The sequence below is a fragment of the Pelecanus crispus genome, chromosome 5, assembly GCF_030463565.1.
Source record: "Pelecanus crispus isolate bPelCri1 chromosome 5, bPelCri1.pri, whole genome shotgun sequence".
Lineage (NCBI taxonomy): Eukaryota > Metazoa > Chordata > Aves > Pelecaniformes > Pelecanidae > Pelecanus > Pelecanus crispus.
In genome coordinates, this window is record NC_134647.1 from 17,010,951 (window position 1) to 17,028,408 (window position 17,458).

Genomic DNA, 17,458 nt, shown 5'->3' on the forward strand with positions numbered 1-17,458 from the left:
ATAATGAATGCATTAGAGACTGGGAGATGTTCACACACGAGCAGGATGCAGGAGAAGACTGGCACAGGCTTATTTCGGCCAGCTGGGAAAGGAAAGCCTTGAGAACAACTTGGGGCTCAGTGTGTGCTTCCAGAACGGCAAGCGCATGTGCTACACTATTCGCCTATCTTTGATATTCCACTTCCATCATCATCACAAAGAAGTAATCGATTAAAAATTAATACCCCAGCTCTGAGGTAGCAATATTATTTCCTAATAAGTCTCTTGCCAGCCACTGCAAGGCGGTAAATCTGACGTGGCGTGGTCATAAGAGGAAAAATATTAAATTTCACCCTTTTCTTTAATGTCTATTCAAAATTCACCCCCATGCTTGCAGAAGTTTCCAGGTGTAGGGAACCTTGCCTTTCCTTTTTAAGCAATGTAAGGAGCAGCAGTGAGCAACAGCTCATTGTAATATTTGGCTTGATGAAGCCTTTTGCAGTGTAGGCAACACCCTCATCATTAAGACCCCTCTTTCCCCTAGGGTGCCCAAGCCTGTTCATCGCATCACCATCTAGTCACTGCCTGACAATTACTTTTGTGTTAACTCCTGGCAGCCTTAGAAGGCTAAATCTGAAGTGAGAAAGGTCTCATAACTTGAGTTACTAGTAAGACCTTCATTCAACCACTCCTCTTTAAAATTTCTTGCCCAGAACATTCATAACCTGAAACACAGTATTTCATCCCCTTATTTCTCCTCCCTAGGTCTCATCCTTCCCACAGCAAAAAGATGCTGGGATCTGATGCATTCTTGCCCCAAATCCTGGTGTTAACAGCTAGAGCAGGGTGTTTATCTCTTACTAACGCCATACCTCCCCAAATCTAGCCTCTGCAGTGCTCAGACTAAGTTACTTACCTGCTGTGGCCCCAGTGACTCAATGCTCCATGTTCTTAGGCCATTTGCTAGGTACAAGCAGACTCTGTTCAAAGTAGGGCATTTCTAGGCAAAGAGGAGATTTAACAATCGAAGGAGGAAACAACAGCAGTCAAAAGAAAAAAAATATTGACTTGTCCATTGTGAGCTGAAAAGTCTAATAATAACCAATAAAGTCCCTCTACTCCCCAGCCTAAAAATCTCCACTTTTCAGATTAACTCATAGCTACTCAGGTTCCTTGCTTTCATCCCTTTAATGTTTAACACAAAATATTAAAGCAGAAAACAATGCCCTCGGCTCTTTTTCAGGAAGCACTATGAAGTAAAGTATATCATAATCTGCCTCTTTATCTTTTCTCCAAGGGAAGCTTTGCTCTCCTTCCCTCATAAACCTTCCTGGTAAACTGGTACTGTTGATTATCTCCTGCCCTCCGTTGGACTGGCTTTGCCATTTGCTTCCTTTTTTTTTTTTTTTCCATGGCTTTTTTGCTCTGAGGTTCAGTCCCAAAACTCCCAACAACTAACAAACCACCTGCAGAGCATTTTGGTTTTGGACTGGGCACACTGTGCGCAATCTCTTTCTGAAGAGCAGTGCTGGAGACCTTCACTCAGCTCCAACCTCCAGACAGAGAGTGAGATGGGAGAGGAGGAACTGTATGCGGGGAGAGATCTGAGCCTTGCACAAGTGTGTGCACACATGTGGTGAACTCCTTCATCCAACAGTGTGGGCTCCTCCAGGTGTTGGTGGCCTCTGCCAGTGTCTGATAGCCCCAGAAGAAACTGGTTCCCGTTTTACACTGGGAAGTTGCAAAGCAGAAAGCAAAGACAACCAAGGGCAGAGCAAGCATCCAGCCTCCCAAATGACAGCTGGGCTGCAGCACAGCAGCGTGCAGAGCCCAGACCCCTGTCTCTCAGTCCTCTGCCTAAACCACAGGGCTATTAAGCTAATAGGCATTAGTGTATGATTTTTCCCACAGGAGCATTTATTTCCTTGTGTGGTTAACAGCTCTGTCTTGTATTTCTTGCTGCCATTGCTGTGTTGGCATTCTGTAAACCTCCTTATTTGCTGTTCTTTGCCCTTCTCTCTTGGGTTTCTGTCTGCACTGGGATTGAGGTAGACTGAGGCATATTTCATCTTGCCTGCTGTAGTAATGATGTTTGCCATGAGAGAAAGGGTTTGATCAGGAAGAAGGAGGGGAAGGATTTAGAAGGAGAAAAGCAGTAAAAGAAACATGAAGGAAAAGCAACTCAGGCAGAGAGAAGAGATTGAAAATGTTGATTTGACATCTGATGCTTTGGAGAAATTCTTGGCTGTGTCTGCTAAACAGGGGCCTTTGTGCTCCCTTTCTAGCAGCAGCAGGAGCAGTGCAGCAGTGGAGACTTGTGCTGCAGACAGTCAACAAAATCTCTCATCCTCCAAAAAAGCAACTGCTGTCCCTGCTCTGAGGGATAAAATGCCCTGCCTGGATTTTGTAGGGTTTGCAAATCCTAGAAACTGTGTTTGGCTCCATTTTACACATTGCTACTTCTCCTTATTCTTTGTGCTTTGCCTTTTTTTATTTCAAGCCAAAGAGTCTCCAAAGCCTTGGCAAAATATCCCTGCTGTTTTATGCTTAAGGAAAGTGAGCGCAGGAACAGAAACTGAATCTTCTCTCTGATGGAGCCGTTTACCCTTGGGCAACACCAAGTCTGACTCCACATAGCCATAGTGTTGTAGAAAACAGATTTGGAAACAAGTGGCGATCATCATCCACTACCACAACCAGCTCTGCCTAAGCACTGCTGACCTCTGCTTTATAAGCACAACAATTAACCCCTTTATGGCTCAGGGTTATTACTTCACTGCACAGAGAGCAGATCCAAAGCACAGCAAGGGGAAAGGAACTAGCGAGGAAAGCCTCTGGCTAGATGAGGAGCAGAAGTCATGGTTCAAAAGCCAACTAACTGTCCTGGGCATTGCCAAAGGTCAGGGGAAGCCCTAATGCTGCCTAGAACAAGCAGAGATGCTTTTCTTCCCAAATCAACAAAGCTTCAAGGATATTTCAGGCCTTAAATCTGCCACTGCACCAGGATGGGATGTTACCTCTGAGGCTGGAATAATCCTGAGTGATGCATTACAGAGAGGAAGCACGCAGCTGTATATACGTACTCGCTTATATGCCATGCCACACAGCCTGCTACAGGACACCTTCCTACCAGGGCTCCTGAAATTCCCCACTGCAAAACTGACAGCCACTGTAAATAGAGGGGGTTTGGGATTTATGATTCATATATAGATATGTAAATGTATTTCTAGATCTCTTTATACATCCTGAGGGCTGCCTTATTTCCATCTGGGAGCCCTGTACAAATATACTTGCTTTTAAGCACATGGGCCACAGGTTCCACGTAAAAAGCACAGCGCATCCACACAGCAGATCTGCTGTTTAGGGGAAAGGTGACAGTACAGCATAGGTACCTTAAGTCAGACTGCACTGAAATCTAGGAAAAATAAGGTAAATTCTTAAAATCAAGCTGGACAATGATTTTTGGGTGGATAAAGTGAACATGCCTAGGAAAAAATGTCATGTCCCATTGCCTTCATCTCTATTTATACAACTGTATCTAATTAGGTAGGTAGGTAGATTATATTAGATGAATAGATTTCATAGATAATAAATTGCACAGGAAAAGAAATGAAACATAATTAGTAGGCAGATTTTGTAATCATGTATCAGCTGCTTGAAGTTTCTCAAACACATGAAACACTGTCAGGCATCCCCAGGAGACAGGTCAATGCCAAGAGCACAAGTGGAATAGCAACCAGCACACCACAAGGCTGTGTCTGTACCAGATACGTGTGCCACTGCTGTCTCCCAGCCAGATGATGTCAAGACGAAGCACTGTCCTTCAGAGGCTACACCTTCCTTTGGGACTAGGCAGCACTATCAATGGTGTGGCATTTTACATTGCTCCTTTCCAATGCCTCCTGCAGAGGTTATGCATTCTTTCTTTCTACCAGTTGTAGCAGAAATGTGTGTTTGGCACATGTAGTCACTTGAAACGCAGAAAATAGAAATAACTTTCTCTTCCTACAGGGTAGTGATTTAATATTGCCAGATGTGAGCCCAAACTCAGCCTTGCCATAAAGCCACTTGAATTCCAACACAGCGTGACTGCAGAGAGGTGTTACAGAACAGAGACTTTTTCGGTGTGCCCTTAATTAAACCCAGCATGGTGGGACACAGATTTCTGCAGTTTGCATCTGTGTTTTTTTCACATGAAACCCCTGATGCTCACTCTAGGGATAAAAGTCCCTGCGTGTTAGCAAGAAAAAGAAATCAACCCAGGGAATGGTTCAAACCACAAGGCAGCACTGCCACCCTGAGTTATTCCTGTGGATATGCAGACCAGCAAGGCAGAGCAAGAAGTTTAGCTCTATAAGGCAACAGTATCTTTGTGTTGCCTGGTTTAGGCAGCAGCTCCCGTAGCCATAAAGAAAGCTCTCAAACTTCTTCTGGCTTCAGCAAGTTCCTTTCCTCTCTGCATCACCTTTGGGTTATATCACATAAGCCACAGATGGTGCAGAACCCCAGGAACGACACTGCAGTCCCCATGGACTTGCAGCAGTGTGGGTGTACTCAGTGCTTCCAGCCTGGCAACTCACAGTTTTCAGACTCTTAGACATCTGCATCCGTGGACTGGGTTGTTTTGGAGACCTGAGCAGGGATCATGCCCCTCTACATATATCCCACTCGTTCAAAGTCATCCCAACACCACACATCCAGCACCTGCGTGGCTGATCTTCTGCCCTCTGTGTATGTGTATGGCTGATCACTCATGTGTGGGGACTTACACGTGATTTCAGCTCAGTATCAATAAGTGTTGGTCTTATATCAGGTGGCTGAACTGGAATGTAAACTAGAGTATTAGAAGTCACCCTTCTCCAGTGATACCCACAGGGCTGAAGGGAGAACAGGTCTAAATTGGTTTAGATCTGGACATACCTGACATGCCTAACTTCTGTTCTGGTCATGTGTCCACAAAGGTTGTATGACTGCTCTCCTGCTCTATGTGAGTGCATGTACTCAAGAGAGTGCAGAGGTACTGTCTGAACATGGGACACTTCCATCCTCCTTTAGGCTCAAGGGAAAACTCAAACCATTTCTGTCCACACATGGTGCAGTTCAGCTCCCCACACCTAACCCAGCCCACGCTGCTGGTGCTATCTATATCTAAGCTAGCTGGCTCAATTCCTTTTCAGTCAACAGGAACAACTTTGTCTGGTCTTTGTTAAGTATCTACCACCAGATAAAATGTATTGTAAGCTATAGGTGCTTTTCCTCTCCCCTCCTGGGCACTGGACTGCTAGCTTAGCTGTAGACATCTTCTCTAATAAGTTACCAAAGTGGAATAGATGTATCTCATTCCTAAAGTCCAAGTAATATGTCAACCAGACACTGCACCCATACCTGCACTGTCTAGATAAAAGCCTGTCATGTGTCAGCTGTAACACCAGTCCATCAGTCCAGATTCCCTGGCTGTTCTGCATAGACAGAAAGTGAAGAGGAAATTTGAGAGCCATTGCTGAACCTCACAACCTTCCTCAAGCTGAGAAATTCTGCAGTTCCCAAAAAGATGTAACATGAAGTGTTTAAGAGAAAGAGACTTTGCTTGACACCATGATATAAAGGTCCTTACCCATACCTGGGTGTTTATCTACAAGCTGTGGCTGTGTCTCAGCCTTGACTGTAAGACCTCCTCTCCTCCCACAGTGTGCTACTACTCTTCTGGCAGGGCCACCCCTCATGCATCCTTCAATGTTCACAACCTGCCTCCTGCAACTTCCCCATGGCTGAAAGGCCATGCTGCTCCCAGGGGACCTGGCCACCTCCCGGGGACTATTTTGCATGCTTCCTCACAGGGGCTGAGCCATTTCAAAGGAAGAAATATGCCCTTGCACAAGCGTGTCAGTAACACACACAGGTTCCCTGAAGGGTTCATGGAGATACCCTGCCTGCAATGTCCTGTGCAACACTCAGCACACTGGCTCTTTAACATTAGGCTGAATTCAGGAGCAAAAAGAATTATATTCTTCATAATGCACAGGTCACTGCTATAAATCTGTCCTTTTATAAGTGCCTGGTGTGATCAGCTCTTTTGCTACCTTTCAGCATGGCCATAACCAGTCCTGAGGCTTTCACTCACCGCAGGGTGTTGCAAATGGACTACTTTGGTCCAGCAGCCCAGGCACTTTTACACCACCGAAATTTGTTTTGTCACAGAATCCATTAAGAGGAAACAGTGCTGTGCTGCAAAGCAACTCTTTTGTACCCCTGTAAAATCACATAAATCTACCAGTCTCACTGCCGGGAGCAACTGCAAACAGGCTGAGGGACTTCTGCGGGAAGCCAGGGCTATTAAGTGCTACCGACTGGACTTTAAAACACAGGACGCTGCCAGTTCTTTTAAACTCCGTGCTAATGACTGTAACACACACTCCTCAGCTCCCTCCTTTTCATTGGAAAAGGTAGCCTTGTCTTTTATTTTTTGCTGGAAAACCCACCCAGCTGTCATTATCCTCTGTCCTTCTCCATATGGCGGCCAGACCACACACCTGGGTGCGATCCAGCCTCAGACAACAAAACTTTTATCCTCTGAGGAGCAAGCGACACAACTCACTTCCCCATAGTAAGAAAGCAGAAAAGAAATTACAAAGCTGGCAGCTGTAGGGCTTTATTCTAATTAGAGAGCTCTTTTCCCCAGCTGAGATAAAGCCTGTTAGCTTTTCTCCATCCCATCCCATGGACCAGTGACACCTGCAAGGCAATTTCTAGCCACAGCATGAGGCTGGATGTGGGGAGCATGCCTTTTGCTGGGGCTCTGCAGCCTCCCTCCCACTCTGGCTTTTTTCACCCCAAATGTAGAGCTGGGCTGAGATACTGCAGAGCTGAGATCTGCGTGCGATATTTCCGCTGAAGGAAGGCAACTGCAACATGATGGCAGCAGCAGGATCATACCAAAAGCCCCAAGTGCTGCAGCAGCAAGTCCTATGTGAGCTACAAAGGAACTGTCTGCAAGCAAGGACTCACCCCTGTCAAAGTCCAGCTCCCAAGCCAGAGTGACCCTGGCTGTAGCAAGAGGAGAGCAAGATCTGTATGTCATAAGGAAGAATTAAGTCTGAAAGAAGCCAGAAGAGGAGGGTGCTGCTTGTTCTCCACGCCTGACAGCTGAAGATGGCCTGCTGCCCTGTAACCTCGTATCTGAAGAAGCAAAGCCATACAGTGCTGTCTCTGGTAAGACTGAAAGACATTTTATCCCTTCTGCAATGACATTTACAAGAGAGACGTGTTTCTTCCAGCCTGTCCAGAAAGGAGGATGAACCCCTAGGAGACACACATCAGATTAGCATGATACTGGGCTTTTTGTGACAGGTTTCCTGCTGAGAAAACATGAACAATATTACTTCTGGAGATGAGAAGCATCATCTCATGCTACAGGAAGCCCCTAGCTACTGCCCAACACCAGCCAGCAGAGAGAGAATAACCATCACCCTCAGCCCACAACAGGTGCCCACAGCAGAAGGTGCCAGCACAGGCAACACTATGTCCACTTTGATGCAGAACCCTTGAATGCACCGGTGAGAGATGCCACATGCAGCCAATTCCTACATAGGCCTTGTTGTGCAGGTACATTGCCTTTGAGGGCAGGTTTTGCACATGCAAAATGGTTCCTCAGGCTGCTGCCTGCCCAGTCGGGCTGAGCCCAGGCATTGGGCTGGGCTTCTCCCTGTAGACCAGAGGAACAGAGCAGATATAAGATCTTCTGTAACAGAAACCCATACTTTATCCAGACATCTAAAGGAGACCAAGGTGTTAGTAACATTTGATGGAAACTGGATACAGTGTCTGTCAAAACTTGTTCAGGGACTAAATAAATAGGACTTGGGGTGAGAGACCTCTAAACCAGCCTCAACTGATATGTTCTCAAGAGCTTAGGCCTCCACGACCTCCTACAATCATACAGCAAGTCTGGGACAGAGCAAAGACCAAAGTCAGCTCTCCCGAAGCCTGCTGCAGCTGAACTTTCTGTTCTGACCCACCTACCCTTCCCTAGAGATGATCTCTAATATTTCAAAGGCATCTGATCCAAATCCCTTTTCAATGGCAAGGACTCCAAATTATACATTAAGCTTGTTTTCTCTTCTTTGGCATTGCGGGTTTTTTTGTAGCTGCCAGCTCTCCAAGACACAAGGTATGTTACCAACATTTCTTCTTACAAATGGGACTTTCCAGAAGCATCTTGGCAGCTCCGGCACCAAAACACCCATGATTTCAGTAAGATTTCGGCACAGAGGCTTCTCGGGCGTTGTCAATCCCCTCAGGCACTTATCTGAATCTTCCAGCACCTAAACATCTTTGAAAATCCAGCCCAAACATTGCACTGTAGCCTCCCACTAGGATGTCTGAATCGTTTCATAATCAGCACAAAAACCCAGCAGCCTCCGTGCAATTATCCAGCTGACAGCTGCTTCCACTACAGCAGTGCTAACATTTGTATGAGTGAGTATCAAAGTGGGACAGCTTTTGTACATCAGCACAGGAATATTTGGCCAGAAGACGACTAAGCATCCTATCAAAGCTGATACATGTAACAACACAGATAACAGAAGATGGTTTCCAAGTACAACACAATGTATTCATTCACCCTTCCCCCCGCCATTTTCTTTGCTTTTTTTTTTTTTTTCCTTTTTCCACTCAAGCAACTGCCTAGTGATTATCTCACACCTGAAGGCACACAAAGCAGAGATGCTTTAGGATGGCCATTGCTGTGAGACACCCCATGGCTGTCAGCAGCAGCGGTGTGTTACAAAGGCTTGCCCCAGTTATCTGTCTTGCAGAGAAGGGCTGCTGAAAAATCGGGTCTCTTTGCTACTGTTGTGCCAATGTGTCCCTTCACCTGTAGCCATGGTGTGGAGCAATTGCTGGAGGTGACTTAGACATTAGACTTAGATTTACGATTTCAAGAAAAACATAGCATTGAAGAAACTGTCCAGATGAAATGCAGCTGGATGCCAGGAATCTATCCCACAGGGAGTTCCCTAAGCCTGCAACCTTGGATGTCGGCAACACCAGGGGAGCCTGGTGCACTGGCTCTAAGGGGAGTTGCCCAGAGGGAGGAGTGGTGTGGAGACACCACGGCCAGCCTCTGTGATAAGGGACTCAGGAGAGCACCACGGCACCGATAAGCTGCATAATTGATACCCTGAGCCGACAAACTGTCGTGATTTTGACAAAATGCTGTCCTTTTGGTAAACTTTGCTTATTATAATATCATTATAATATCATTATAATACCAAAACACACCTCCATCCCAAGACCTACCCGCCTCTAAGGTGAGGCCACTCCTCACTGAGCCTGCGCTCTGAATTTTTCCGAGCCTATACCTTTAAAACAAAGCGAGAAAGTTTTACACCAATCGTAACAAAAGTATGTATGATTAGAGTCCCTCAAGCTCCACCTGAAAGGTAAAAATACTATAAATTAGCCTAAGAGAGAGGGGATGTTAGGGAAGATACCACCATGTACTACTCTGACCTCTGGGATCAGTCGACGGGCTGAGCCTCTCTTCCCCCCCATCGGGACGCCTTTGGGTAAGAATCTAACACTTGGTTATACCAAGTGCCTCCCCGGGAAACTTAGAAACCTCTATAGAGTCACTTTTATGTCTTTTGATGCATCTGTGTTATCCAAAGCTTTGGTATTTGCATGTGCCTTGCAGTCAGTGAATTTATCACCGGTAATCCAAAGAACCTGTGTGTCTGTTGCTTTAATAAATTGCTTTGATTTATTGGTCTAGCCGTGATAGTGGTCATTGAACGCGACCAGACGCTTTAAGTGTGGCCGTGATAGTTCATGCAGCACAACTAGATGAAAGGTGCCTACGTTATTTGTGAATCTGTAATCGTGCTAGTTCAGTGTACTGAACGCGACCGGACTTGTAACGATAAATTGGGTACATTCCAAAGCCTCTCTTGACACAACACATGGAGAGCATAATTTTGTTTTCTTCAGCTCAGGATCTTTCTGCTCAGCAAGTGGGATGGTTTAGCACCAGCCCTGACCATAAAACCAACCCCTCAGTTTTAAAAACTAGGCTGAGTCCAGTCTTTCCTCTAAGGCCACCAATGGCTTGTTGAAGCATCCACGTTCCTGGTCATACAGACTAAGGTGTGGAAATTGCTTGGACGTAAAATAAACAGTACTAGGCACAGGCCTAGGGAGGGCAGATGTGGGAATGACTTTAGTGCTGTATGTGCATGGTGTATTACATGTGTAGACACACTTATAGAGGAAGCATTTCAGTTGCTACAGCCTCCATACAGAATGATGCAGCCATGACAGCTAATACCTTAGGAGGTTGTGTCTTCTTCAGGCTACACTCAATCCCTTCAGTGGCAGCATCATTTATACACTGACTCATTAATAAAAAGGGGGTATAGGAAGAACCATTCCTATCCTTACACACGTGCTTTGATGGACACTAAATGAGGCCTTGCAGGAGTTAAAAAGCACCAGAACAGTCGAAAGTTCAACTGGGAATGAAGAAAGGTCATTACAGATTTAACCAGCTGTGTAAAACCCCCAAAGCTTAGAATTAAAAGCCTCTAAAAACCCTTGGCTGGACTCACTGAGTCATCAAAATTTAAAGGCAGAAATATTCCAAAGGAGATGTTAATCAGACCTTTAACTCAATGATGGAGAAAGAAGTGGGGCAGGAGAGGATTTTTAAAAGTAAAGAAGAAAAAAATCCCTTCAAAGCCATTGACAGGCTTGGACTGGTCAAGCTACTGATAGCAGTACTTCTGAGTGGCTGTAAATCCCATGCTTAATCTGCACTGTGGAGTATGAGGAAAATGCACAACTGGAAATTGCATGGGAAGTTGCTGCGAAAGGCTTGAATGTGCTGGGTCACCCACACGGTCCCCTTCTGTGCAGCTCACCTCCCAAGGACTTGCAGCCACCATGCCTGAGGTAGTGACCCTGTGAGGTCTTTAACCCAATGACCAAAGGCAGCAGCAGACATTCAAGGCTGGGAAGGTCTGCCTGGGATTCATGCTTCCTATGCTGTATGCACGGCCATATCCCAGAAGTCACAGGTCCGGTGCTTGTTGTGAGTCTGAACATGGGCTTTTGTCAATTTTTCCCTCCACTTTCATGCTATTTAGCCTAGTAAATATAAGGACTACTGCATTTCAGGGCTGGGTACATCCTTCCTGAGATTCAGAAACAGGGCTTAGAGAGAAACAGAGGTACAGACAGCCCCAATTTTGACACCTGAAAAGTATCCATAGGAAACTCTGTCTCTTGGGCACCCTGATTCATATTGAAAAGCTTGGGGTTCAGTCCTTTCTTTTTCTGGCTATTTTAATATGATCACATCTAATTGAGCAGACAATTGCACTTTCTTTTCCCTCAGGTTTCTTAATGCACACTAAGCCCTACAGGATTCCCTCGTGCTGATGGAGGTGAAAATGGTGCATGCCTGGGGCCCTTCTCCTGAGGACTGCTCCTTTTATAAGCCAAACAAAGCTGGTCCACACTCCTCCAGCTGCATCACCTTATGTCAAAAAATGTTGATTCAACAGAATCATAAAGTTTTGTAGAACTTCACTAACTTTGCTGAGAACATTTGTAGTAAAAATGTTATGGTCTAGTGTTTGGGGCTTGGTAGTACGGTTTTCACTTCCACAATATCATCATGTAATTAAAATCAGAAAACAGATTTTTATCATAAAATGGAAAAGTTGAAACAGGAAAATAAAGAAAATAGGAGTTCTGTGTTTGGCAGAATGATATTTTGCATCAGCTCATTGAAACTGAATTTTAACTTTTCGTCTCAATTTGCTTTTAAGGCAAATTTGGAAGTCTCAGACTAGCCCACAAGTAGAAAATTAAATTTTTCTGTCGACTGCAATTCACACTCATCCCTGAATCATCTTCATCATCCAGAATTTATTTGACCAGGACAATAACAGCAGAAGACAACCCTATTTTTGGATTTTGCCCAAATTTCCAGCATTAACAGACAATTCCTACGGACTGAGAAAGCTGCAATTCCTGCAAAGGGACTTGGAAAATATGCACACAGCTCTTTGAGTCTGCTGCTATGGCTTCTTCATGTAGTTCAAGTTCTTTGGCTTCCAACTAACCCTGTTGCAGATCCCATGAAAAGCCCACTTACAAAGAGCTTGAGGATCAAAATGAATCACGATCAAGTAACAGACCACAGGAATGGTACCTGAAGGGAGGAAGCCAGCAACATGGTCTAGTTTCAGCCAGAGAAGACCCTCCTAGCTGTCTCACACATACATCAGGAACTCATTTGTTTATACATTATTATTATTATTATTTATGATAAATGGAGTGTGCTGTAAACCCAAGGCCGGAAGAAGCTATGCAGCTGGAATAAGATGCTCCTCAGATGGCTGCTCTGGGGAGACTGAAATGTTTTTGCAGAGCTAATTGCCTCATAAATTGGTTTTATTCTCCTGGCTGAGGCTAATGTCTTCTTTTAAAGTTAATAAAAAGAACTCAATTTGCTGATTGTTCTGGACTGGTACTAGCGAAAAGAGCTGTTCAGGGACTCTGGAGGGACCCAGACAATTCCTCAAAGCCATTGCAGCTTGGATGCTAAGTGGTGACAAGTAAGGTGTTCCCTGCCTGCTATTTAATCTGCTTTCCAGCGATGCTGTCGTGCTGGGTGCCTTGGGTATCCCCATAAACGTCTGAGGGGGAGAGATTACAATTGACAGCCTCCTGTAGCAGACCCCAGGGCTTGGGAATTGAGAGAACAGAGCACATGTTTATGCCAAAAGAGCACATTATCAGCAGGCGTGATTATGAGCGACAGTGCCACAACAACGCTCAAAGCCCAGCCTAGCCTCATGCAGCTTGGTGCATGGTACCATGGCCTTCTTGTACCCATCCATTTCATGGGTCAGTCTCATCAGCTAGCTAGCACACCGCTTCAATTAAAAATGCATCCCTCCGGAGATCAAATCCTAAACAGCTCTGCAAAGGTTTGTCAAATAGGGTCCATACAGTTATATATAAAACCAATGCTCATTGACAAAACCCCACATGCAGGCAGGTATTATGGTCTGTCCTACCAGCCCCAGATCCTACCCATGGCCAGAGCCGGGGAGCAAGTGGAAGAGCACCAGCATCCACTTTTTTGCCCTTGGTCAGGTAAGATACAAGCTATTCTTAGCTGATCCTTACCCTGGCATCCAGAGTCAAGTGTGAGCCCCTCACAACACAAACTCCCTGCCTGTCTAGCAAGGAAGAAAATAAACTCCTTGCCCAACACACACCTGAATGAAACTCCCAGTGAGATAACATAATGCAGATTTAAAAATCTGTGAACCTTCTTTTGACTTATTTTCAGTATGTCTTCTTTTCTGGTGAAAAAAACTTGTCTCCCTTGGCGGGGAAAAACGTGCTAAAATCTTCTGTCACACTGGCACTCTGAGCAATAGCATGAACTGATTCAGAGTGGGCTCATCTTATGAGGGGACACCAGGTCAATCGCCAGTACTGCCATGGCTTTTGCTCTTGTTTTAGATGCAAAGAATTTACCCAAATGCCAGCGCAGATAGTAGGGAATGGTGGTTAACTGTTAAGTTAACCTTAAGTTAATCTTAAGTGGTTAAGATAGTACATTAACAGCAGGTTAGATTGGCTCAGTGATGGGACATGAGAGCTTTCAACAGACATCTGTGAGACTCCCAGCACTGCAAGCTCTCGGTGCCTTTACCCAGGGATGCCACGCACAGAGTCAGTTGTATGACACTAAATTCGCCAGTGACCTGTTAGCAGAATATCCATGGTGCCAGAAAGACTTGGAGGCAAAGGCAAGAAAAGCAACCCTACCGTGTCCTCTTGCTGGAGCTGTGGCTGGATGCTCCACACAATCATTGCAGCGCCCTTACACCAGCTGCAGCCACCATGCACAGGGGAGCTCTTTGGTAATCTGAGATAATCAGGAAGTTGTCAAACCTACACTTCCTACACAGACACAAATTTCTCTAGAGTTAAGCAGGGACTGATTCAGGGAAGGAAACCTTAGCGGATATCTAAGGAGACTGCTTAAAACTTGTGCGCCTCAGCCCCCTGGGCATTGAAAGGATCAAGTCCTCTCCTAGTGCTGAGTACAGTGAATTCAGCTCTGATGCTGCGCTTAATTAAATAGAAATATGAAGTAAGAAAGAAAGGCTAATTAGATAGAAATGCAGAGTTACAGGATGTGAATGCTGATTAACCTAATAATAGACAATAATGCTGTTAAGGGGAGTTAAATGGTTTGTTTAATGGATAGAATGATTTATAGTATATAAAGTACTTAACAGTAAACATTTAATTACCAACTTCAGTTGCATTTTTCTTCACTGTGCGGAGGAAGAGTGTTTCGTAAAAGAGTTACTGGATGGGAATAATATACACTCCTGCAAAAACATCTGTATCACATGGGAAAAAGCAACAATGTCTGCTTTGCCGAACAGCAGAAAGCCTAAGCCACAGTGAGCAATCCTGGGAGCTGCCAGATCGGGGAGGAAAAAGCAAGTTAAAATACCTGTCCACCCGATCTGGTACATCACTACCTCTGTGGGGCGGGATGTACAGGCTTCCCAGATGTGCCTGCCCATGGGAAAGAGGGCTTGGGAGGCAGAAGATGAGCACAAGACTTCACAAGACAGCTCCAGGAGCAACTTGCTGAGGGTTTAGGAAGGTGGCTGCTTGTTGCAGAGGAGCAAAGCCAGCCTCTGGTGTGGGTTATGGGGAAAGCTCTTAGAGGGCTGAAAGCATCTACTGGCAAAAGTGATCCTTCATGTGATCAGCAAGAGCAAACCCATGGCCCAGCTGCTAAACCACCCTGCCTGCTCCCAGCATGGATGCTCTCAGGGTGATCTTTCCTCAGATTTCCTTAGAGGCGCCAGCAGTCTTGCATACAGAAGGTGTTTATCAGACATACGGGATGTTTTGTACGGAGGTAAGGCACTCGCAGATTCCGTGAGTGCCTCCGTGTGGCTGGACCGCGGCACACTTAACCACAGCGTCGCCTTCAACAGCAAATACGGCACATCCTGCAAAATCAGCAGTCAGGTCTCTCCTGGAAGCCTCTAATAGAGATGTACAGTGGCAACCCTCGACATCAGAGAGGGGAAGTGACTCCAGGAGGCTCTCACAGGTCTCTCAATTGGAGATGGGGGAAATTACAGTCTGCGGCACAGGGGTTTCCGAACACGCTTGATTTCTGTCATAAGAGCCAGCATTGTGGCAGTCACAGAAGGTGCCTTAAAGGGGAACATGATCTCCTTTAGGACACAGGACAACAGGCTTGCACTGCTCTTCTTACTGGTGCAGCAGCAGCCCCATTCCCATCACAGTCATTTCACACCTTGGGCTGTGTCATGCTGACCGAACAATGTGAATGTCTGCAATTTGATTTTAATACCTTGCACTCCTGCTAGAGCTCTTCTTTCTCCTACCTTATGGCAAAGCAGCTGCGATAAAGGCCGTGACCTGCACTCGGTGGAGCACAGCACCCTGCCTGGCAGGGTCATCTGTGGAGCGGATTGTTTCATTCCCTTAGGCTTCTAAAAACAGCCTTGCTTGCATGTCCTTGTTACTGCACAGCTCTGTCACCCTCCCCGTGCCTGATGCAGCATAGGTGATACCTGAATTTCCATATATTAATTCATGCGAAAGTGCTGAGACAAGCAGAGCACATGTGAAGAAGTCGCTCAGCCTCAGTAAGAGGGAGCGCTCCCAAATGCAGGCAAGACATAGGATAATACCACCGTTAGGAAAAGAAAAGCTGGTATTAGGTTGGGTCCCTGCCAGCGAGTTGAGTACCTGGCTCCAATAACCAGTCAGTCCCCTTACAGATCTATCTGTAGCAGCTGAAAAAACGATCTCACCAAATACCTACCAGCAGCACATCAAAACAGCTTGCAAATTCTGCCCATTGCTCCTGGCAGAGGGCTGCGCCTTGCCCAGTGAGAAGCGATGCCTACTCCATTACCTGCACCATGGGGCCAAGGAGACCAGGCTGGCCATTAGCTGCCTGTGATGAGCTAATTAATCATGGGCACTTGCTGAATTCCTGTTCCCACATTGTTATTAATGGCTCTGTGGATTGGGCCGTGCAGCAGACGGGCAGCAGAGGCTCCTCCACCTGCTGAAACAGCAATCCTGCTCTGCAAAGGACACCGGCTTCACCCAGCCAGCAAGCAGAACAAATTGCCGAGAGCTGCCCCAAACTCCCATCTTCTCCTCGGGGTTGCAGAGTCAATCCCAGCTCCACTCTGGGGCTCAAACTCCCTGCCACAGGGTCTTCCTGGGTGGCATGGACTGCCACTTGAAGGACAGCCCTGGTACCAACCTCTCCCTTCATGTGGGGATGCTGTGGAGCGACTGACACCAGTCAATGCCAGTCCCCCCCGCCCACCCGCCCCAGTAATGCCCTGGCTTCCACCTTGCCCACTCCCAGGCACCCTGGCCTCACCTGGTGCCACATGTGCTTTTTCCATCTGTGGGGGCTTCCTCCTCCAGCTGTGGTCCTGGAGCGAAGCCCAGGTCTCCTGTGGTGGGGTGAGGGCTCTCAGAGCCAGACCCAGGGGGCCATGAGCCTGTGTCTGCTCCAAACGCACTGCCAGGGCTCAAGTGGCCGCAGCCTGCGCGTGGCTAACAAGTCCAAGTGCCACTTGTTTGGAGCAAGACAACATCCCTGGGAATGAATTATGTAGCTGAGCAGAGGCAGCTGACAATGAATTATGCACACTGCTCCCACTCGGCTGCCTTCTCCCCTCCCCTGTTTTCTTTATATTTTTGGGTGATGGGAACGAAACTGCACGAGGAAGGGCAAACAGAAAGCATGCCCAGAGCCCCCATGCCTGAGGGTTTTGCTCCTGCCCTGCAAGCTCCCACCCCTGGCAGAACTGGCCTGGCCCAGCCTGGCAGGAGCCATCATGCCAAGCCAAGGCAGAGCCTGAGTCACTAAGTGCAGCAGTAGTTTCAGGGGCACAGCCTGCCTCTTCCCCTCCCTCTGCCACAAGATTTGACTCAGGTCCATCCCAGTGCCACAGAGGTGAGAGGCTAAAAGGCGCTAAACCCTCAGGGCCGTCTGGAAACGAAGGAACTGTGCAAGCACAGTCTGGCCAGCTCCCTGCGCTGGCTCTGAGGCTTGCACAGCCGCATGCTAAAGCGGAGGACTCTGGCAGTCCATTCATCAAAGTGCTAATTGGCAGGGATTTGCATCAGATCATATTCCAACCTTTGGCCAGCGCTTCCTATCTACACACCGTGGCCCATGTGCAGCTGCACCGAGCCTGCCTGGAATGAGGCATCCGAGGGAGTGGCCCCAAAATGGTCAGCTCTGAACTGTGAATCCTTCTAATCCTGTCCCTTATGGGTCCCAAATCACTCTTGTTGAAGGGCAGGAACACCCCCTTTCTACAGGTGAAGAAAATGCCCCATTAAGGAGCAGACCTCAAAGCCAGCC